We start from the raw sequence: 6,000 nt of genomic DNA on the forward strand, positions 1-6,000 counted from the left end.
TATAATAGAAAGGCTTCTCCGATTATGCTTGTCCCTTGATTTGCCAGACACGAAAGTTTGCTAATGGACCAGAAAAGTGTGGTTGGAAATACAAATTGAATGTCACCTTACCCATTGAAAGCCTTTGGTTTTGCATGGAAAATCTGCTCAAATTGGAATGTTGATAAAGCTGTGAGGTGTGCCACCTTGAGTAGAAAAATAACAAAGATTGTCATTTTTTTCTTTAAAGCATTAATTTACCCACATCGATAAGGTTTTCTGAACAGCTGTTGAAGTGTGGATTTCAACTTTTTAATATGTGCATGTTCTTTTTCCCCACCAATAAACAATGAAAGGAACCTGGAAAGCAAAGCCCAGAGGTACAATTTCTTGAATAGAATCAGTACATTCTCATTCTTTGGAGTTTCTTTGCTTTGTTCCAACAATCTGTTCCTCCTGACTAACAAGCAGTATCAGACCTTTGAGTACATTCACATCAATCTTTACAAATGCCTTCTCAAGTGGTCTCCTCCATCCGGCTGAGCATGTTTCATGGGCTGTTTGTTTGTTTTGTTTTACATTGATCACGCTGCCATTGGCTACTTAAATTGTGTTCAGTGCTAATTGAGGGGTTGCTAAAAATGAATACTGTGCTGACCACAGTTCTACATAATACCCAAATAAAGTTGTTTTCCAGGGTAAGGAATTCCTTCCCTTCAGAGTTGATATGTGTACAGCAGGCAAATGGAACTGCTATTCTAGTGAGGGCTGCTATCAAATTTTCTATTCTTTTAGCTAAATTCATGAAGCTTCAAGAACTCAAGAAATGCATCCTACACACCAGAAGTGCAGCCAAGAAATGTTACAGAGTCTTGAATGTAGAGATTTACCCATCTTGAATGTTTTAAGAGACTGTAAATTGTAAAGCAGAAGCACTGATTTCTAATAGTAATAATAATTAGCAATGTAAGATCCAATTTGCAGGGCAAGTAGATTAAAAAGTTCGAATGACAGCATTACAGCACAAATTTCAGAGCACATTATCCAGTGCCTCTAAAACATTTGGCCTGTTTGTGATGGTCAGGGGATAACTTGACATTCACTAGGGGAGTGTGGGGATCAGAATGAGGAAGGTGAACTGCCACTGAAGGTCTCTGAATGAAGCAGTCCCCAGAGTGGCTGGGAAGACTCCCCTCTCTATTTTCAGAGGGATTTTCCTCAACTCCTTGCCTTCTTCAGAGTCCAGGGGGAAAAAAAAAAAAAAAGGTGATTTAAAATACTGCGACTGCTCCAGCATGAAATGACTATGTGACAGCGAGCTTCAAATCTGCTAAAGCAGAATTACAGAATACTATTATCAGAATCATTATTTAATAAGGGGGATAGCTCTAGAATGTATTCCAGCCACAGAGCTCGGGGAAGTGGAAAAACATGTCCGGACATGATGATTATGGAGAATTCCCTTTAAGGGAAAAAGAATGTAACCCTAAGAGAACATCCTTCAAAGGTATCACTTCTCTCCGTAGAAGAATCCCACTCCCAGCCCCCACCTCATCTTTCTCTGTCTCTCAAACACACACACACACACACACACACACACGCACGAAGAAATCCCTGCAACACTGGACACAGCTGATGCAAAGCAGTATCTAGGCAGGGATTTTAGTGGTATTTAGCATGAACGACAGGGCTCACTTTGCACGCAGTGAGGTGCAGCAGCGAGGCTGAATGGATGGAAAATCCCACTTTCGAATCTTACATAAACATCTTTCCCACATAGAGTTTTCCAGTTGAAAAGCTCCTATAATGAAGCCGGAGGTGACAGCCCAAGAAGGGTTTTTAACCATTGAGATGGCTGTCAGGAGTGTTGTAAAGAGGACAGGCGCTTCAAAAGCCAACGCTCATCCCTCGGATCTGCTTTGCAATGGTGCCGGATGCGAGAGGCCAGTACTCTCGCTTACCTTCCCTAGCGTCCCCTCGTTCCCATTGTCAGCGCCCGAATACCATGACGCCGGGTGAAAGAAAGCAGCTGATCTGATTAGCAGCTCGGGCGCGCTAAGGGATTGTCGAATCATGCCTCCTAAGGAGGAAACTCTTGTGGAATCTTCAGGAAAGGGTGGTAAAGTTGAAAGGACCTTTCCTCCCTCCCGCTGTCTTGGTGATAAGCTCTATCGTTTGATTGGTGCTGAAGTGAGCAGCTGCCAGCCTGATTTTCCATTATGGACTAATGTTGTGCGTTTGCAACAATAAACAATTAATGTTGTTTGATTTCTTACATTTAGCAACCCAAGCAAACAGCTGCCCTCTCCGCTGGTGGAGGCAAACGGCTAGTCCTTGACATGCCGCCGGCTCCGTGCCTGCGGAGGAAGGGTCAACCGCAAGGAAACTTTGAGGATTCTGCCAGATTGGGTGGGGGAAGGCTCTGGTGTTTGGAAGGAATAAGCGGAGGAAATTGTGGATACCTGTTGGCATCAGCGTTGGCGGCAGCACGTTTTTACCGTTTCCCAGCCTTGGCTGGAGCCTGGGAGAACGGGAGTAGGTTCCTTATGAACCTGTTACGTACTGGCAGAACCCAGGCAAGAGCCTTTTTCCCTCCGGTCCTGCGAGGGGCGCGACCAGCCCCCCAAAGGTTCTCGGATGAGAAGCGGCCAGATCACAGAAAGCGCAGCTCTGGGCTCAGCGGTCCCTAGGAGAGGGACTACGGAGTCCCCGGCTTAAAGGGGCCTCCGTGCGCGCAATCTCGAGCTCCGGGGAGACACTGCCTAGGGGTCCTGCAGGGGTGATGGGCAGCGTCTTGGCGAGGGCAGAGCCGCGGGGCGACTCCGGAGCCCGGCAAGTTTGCAGCGGGCACCGCGCCTCCCAGAGCTGGAGCTGCCACTTGTGGGAAAGCCTCGCGCTGGGGCTTTCGCAGCTGAGCCTTGGCCCTCAGCCTTGCCGCGGGGGTCGCCCTCCCTCGCCTCGGAGATGAGGCGGTGCAGAAAACCAGCCATAGGGCACTCGGGCCCCCTCACCTCCTTTTTTCCCTGGCTTGCACCCTCCGCACAGCGGGCGGCTGGTGCTTCTCATTCACCGCACGCACCCCGCAGTGAAGGCGCGCGGCTGCAGCCGCGCCTGCCTGCGTTGGGAGGCTGCGAAATAGTCAAGTACCCGCAGGGAAGGAAAGCGGCAGGAAAACTGGAGGGGCACAGCCTGGAGCTTGCTACTCTCTAGGATCTGTTGTCAAAGCAGTTTGCAAAAACAGGCCAAACCCTGAGGCGAACGTACGTATCACCCATGGATATCGCGAAAGACACAGCTTAGCCCCGAGCCTATGCTAGGAACCCAAATCCACCATCTGAGAGGCAGGAGGAGCGCAAGGTGTCCGAAGGGGCACGAGAATTCCTATAAGAAACGGTCCCTTCTGGATCGTCGGGACATAGAGAAAAACGGGGCTGGGTTAGGGGAACACTTACTCGTGTGGGGCCCTGCGCTGGCTAATGTCAAGCCTCCTGGTTCACAAATGGCTGGAGGGGCTCGGGGTCAGCTCCCGAGGGCGGCGAGCGCCGACTGGTCCTCGCGCGCTAGGAAGGCGCCTCCGGATTCCGTTCATGCCTCTCGGAGCTGCAGGGCTTTGGTGCGGAGACGCGGGGTGGGCGCGCAGGGCTCTGGGTGTCCGCAGCCCAAAGTGAAGCTGGTGGCTTGACGCTACCGTCTATGCACAAACCGGCAGCGGCGGCGGCAGAGCTTGGAAGAGGCAGGGAGATTCCAAATAAATCCGCTAATTCTGGGCTGAGCGCTCCGGCGTGCGAGCCCGCCTGCCTGCCAAATGTAACTGTGAAGTGATGTGGAAAAGTGAGCCGGGTGCCTCCCCTGACGGATCTCATTGGGCAGAGCGCAGAGGCAGGTCTACCACTTGGAAATTCATGTAAGCAGTCCCCCCTCCCCGCCCCCTCCCCGCCTTCCCCCTTCGCTCTCGCGCGCTGGCTCGATCGCTCTCTTTCCCCCTACCCAAGTGGGCGCACAACTTTTCTCTCCTCGCTCCCGAGCACGCCCCGCGCGTCTCTGCCGCCAGAGCCACGGGGTGAAGATGCGCCCTTCCGCGCGGTGCGGGCAGCCTGCCGAGGGCCGAGCTCCTGGATAAGGGGGCTGGCAGATGATAACAGCATGCGGAGGAGGTACCCGCGAGCTTTCTCTCTAGAGGTCTCACCTGAGCTCTGGGGCTGGCGTTATCTTGTAAAGCGTCTCAGTGACTCTCAGCTGTTTTCGGTAGAAGGAAGAGGACGCGACAGGGCAAAGGGTTGAGCGTGGGCAGCTTACCTCTGCTTTATTCCAAGGGCCTCTTGCGTACAGAATAGGGTGATTGTGAGACCCCTACCTGCAACTCAGATGCTATGGTTTAGAGGCTGTGTGTCGCGGTCCTGTGATGGAGCACATTCCTGATGTCCTCGCGCTCCTTTGGGAAAATGGGATGAGGGACAGTAGAGGGGCAGCAAGGAGGGGCGCGTAGTAATTGGTTGTGGGGAGGAGGGCAGGCAAAGCAGAACTTGCTTGGGAAATAGGGGAGGATTGCTAGGTCTTCTCAATGTGCCCTGATCTCACATCCTCTCAGGTACCATCCTTGCAGCTCTCCTGCCTCCACCAAAATCTGCCCTGTCTGTGGCCACTTCAAGTCTTCTGATGGGCTGCGCTCAAATCCTGAGAAATGGCCACCCTGGGGTTACAGGGATCATAAATCAGGAGGTCCAGATTTCTTTTCTTTTCAACACTAGGACTAACATGTAGACGATGCCACTGTGATCATCTTCTAATAAAATTAGCTAAATATAAGACAAATTAATTCTTACCTGAAAAAAAAAAAAAATCCCTCCCCTCCACAGGAGATCCCGATTTAGTCCCTTCCCTGAGTGCACTAGACGTGAGCCTGTGGGTGGATTTTACCATCTGGGGACAGAGCCAGAACAGAAGGGGGAAAGGTGTGCAAGGGACGAGACGCACGGTCTGTAGAGCTTGTACTGTCTGACTCGAATGAATGAGAAAGAGTGAACAGAATGAGAAAATAGGCACAATATGCTTATGATATTTATGCAAATTGGACATTTTTTTGTGTGCTGCATCTAACAACCCACTGTGAAATGTGAAAAAGAATATTGACTGTAGCTCTAATATCGGTTTGTTTCACTTTGGAGCTGTCATGGGCAAGAAACTTAGTGGATTATTTCAGAGAGGGAGAGGTGAAGAGAACCAGGTGGTATTTTTCTCCCCCCAGGCAGTCACTAAGTAACTGTTTGTTCTCTTCTCAGACTGTGTCTGCTTACAGGGTATTGGAATTGGCTAATTCTGTCTTGGAAAAAGGAGCAGCAGTCAAGGCTCAATCAAATTATAACTGCTGCTAGACCAGACAGTCCCAAGTGGACAAAGAAATAGATCACATTTTGGGTTGTGCTTAATTTCAGACATTCATTTTCACTTTGACCAAATAATTTGAACCTTTCCTTGGGGTAGTAACTTCTTACACCTATGAGAACTAAAATAAAAGTCATATGCTACTGAAAGCTGGGGATTGTCACAAGTAACAAACTCATCTCAAAAAAAAAAAAAAAGGCCAGATTGTTAGACAATATCCTCAAATCTCATTTTCTTAACAAACTATGCTGACAAAGTAAAGATAGTCAGAATCCAATGGTTTTTAAAGAGAGCCAGAATCCAATGGCTCTGGGTATCTAGGGTTAAGAAGAGTTTGCTTTAACTCATCTTGTCCGTATTTACTCTTACAGCAGTTATATACATTATCTTCCCTGAATTTTGGTCCTCTGGAATTCAGGGTAACCCTATCTGTACCTGCTAATATCTGCTGAAAGCCTTGCAGTAGGAATTTCCTGACTAATTCTTAAGAGAGGTTTGGATGATTAAGCAGTGTGATAGAGGATTCAGATAATGTTAAAGAGCCCTATAAGGATATTTCTAAAATAATCAGGGATGCTGAAAGACAAGGCATTTATCTCTTTAACAATTCCACCTACTCTTAATAAGATGCAGTGCAAT

General features: G+C 49.0%; 1 protein-coding gene across 3 annotated transcripts in view; it reads right to left on the reverse strand.

Annotated features, from left to right (window-relative positions):
* The window catches only part of CDH8 (cadherin 8), a 417,595-nt gene extending 413,763 nt beyond the window's left edge, over nucleotides 1-3,832 (reverse strand). For 2 of the 3 annotated variants that reach the window (XM_007993552.3, XM_007993550.3), the window contains exon 1: nucleotides 3,432-3,830. The gene's annotated coding sequence lies outside the window, so the exon portion shown is untranslated. Of the gene's footprint in view, nucleotides 1-3,431 lie in introns of all 3 variants that reach the window. The other variant, XM_007993547.3, reaches the window with a different exon arrangement.
* Nucleotides 3,833-6,000: the final 2,168 nt, after the last annotated feature.

This window comes from Chlorocebus sabaeus, chromosome 5, assembly GCF_047675955.1.
Source record: "Chlorocebus sabaeus isolate Y175 chromosome 5, mChlSab1.0.hap1, whole genome shotgun sequence".
Classification (NCBI taxonomy): domain Eukaryota; kingdom Metazoa; phylum Chordata; class Mammalia; order Primates; family Cercopithecidae; genus Chlorocebus; species Chlorocebus sabaeus.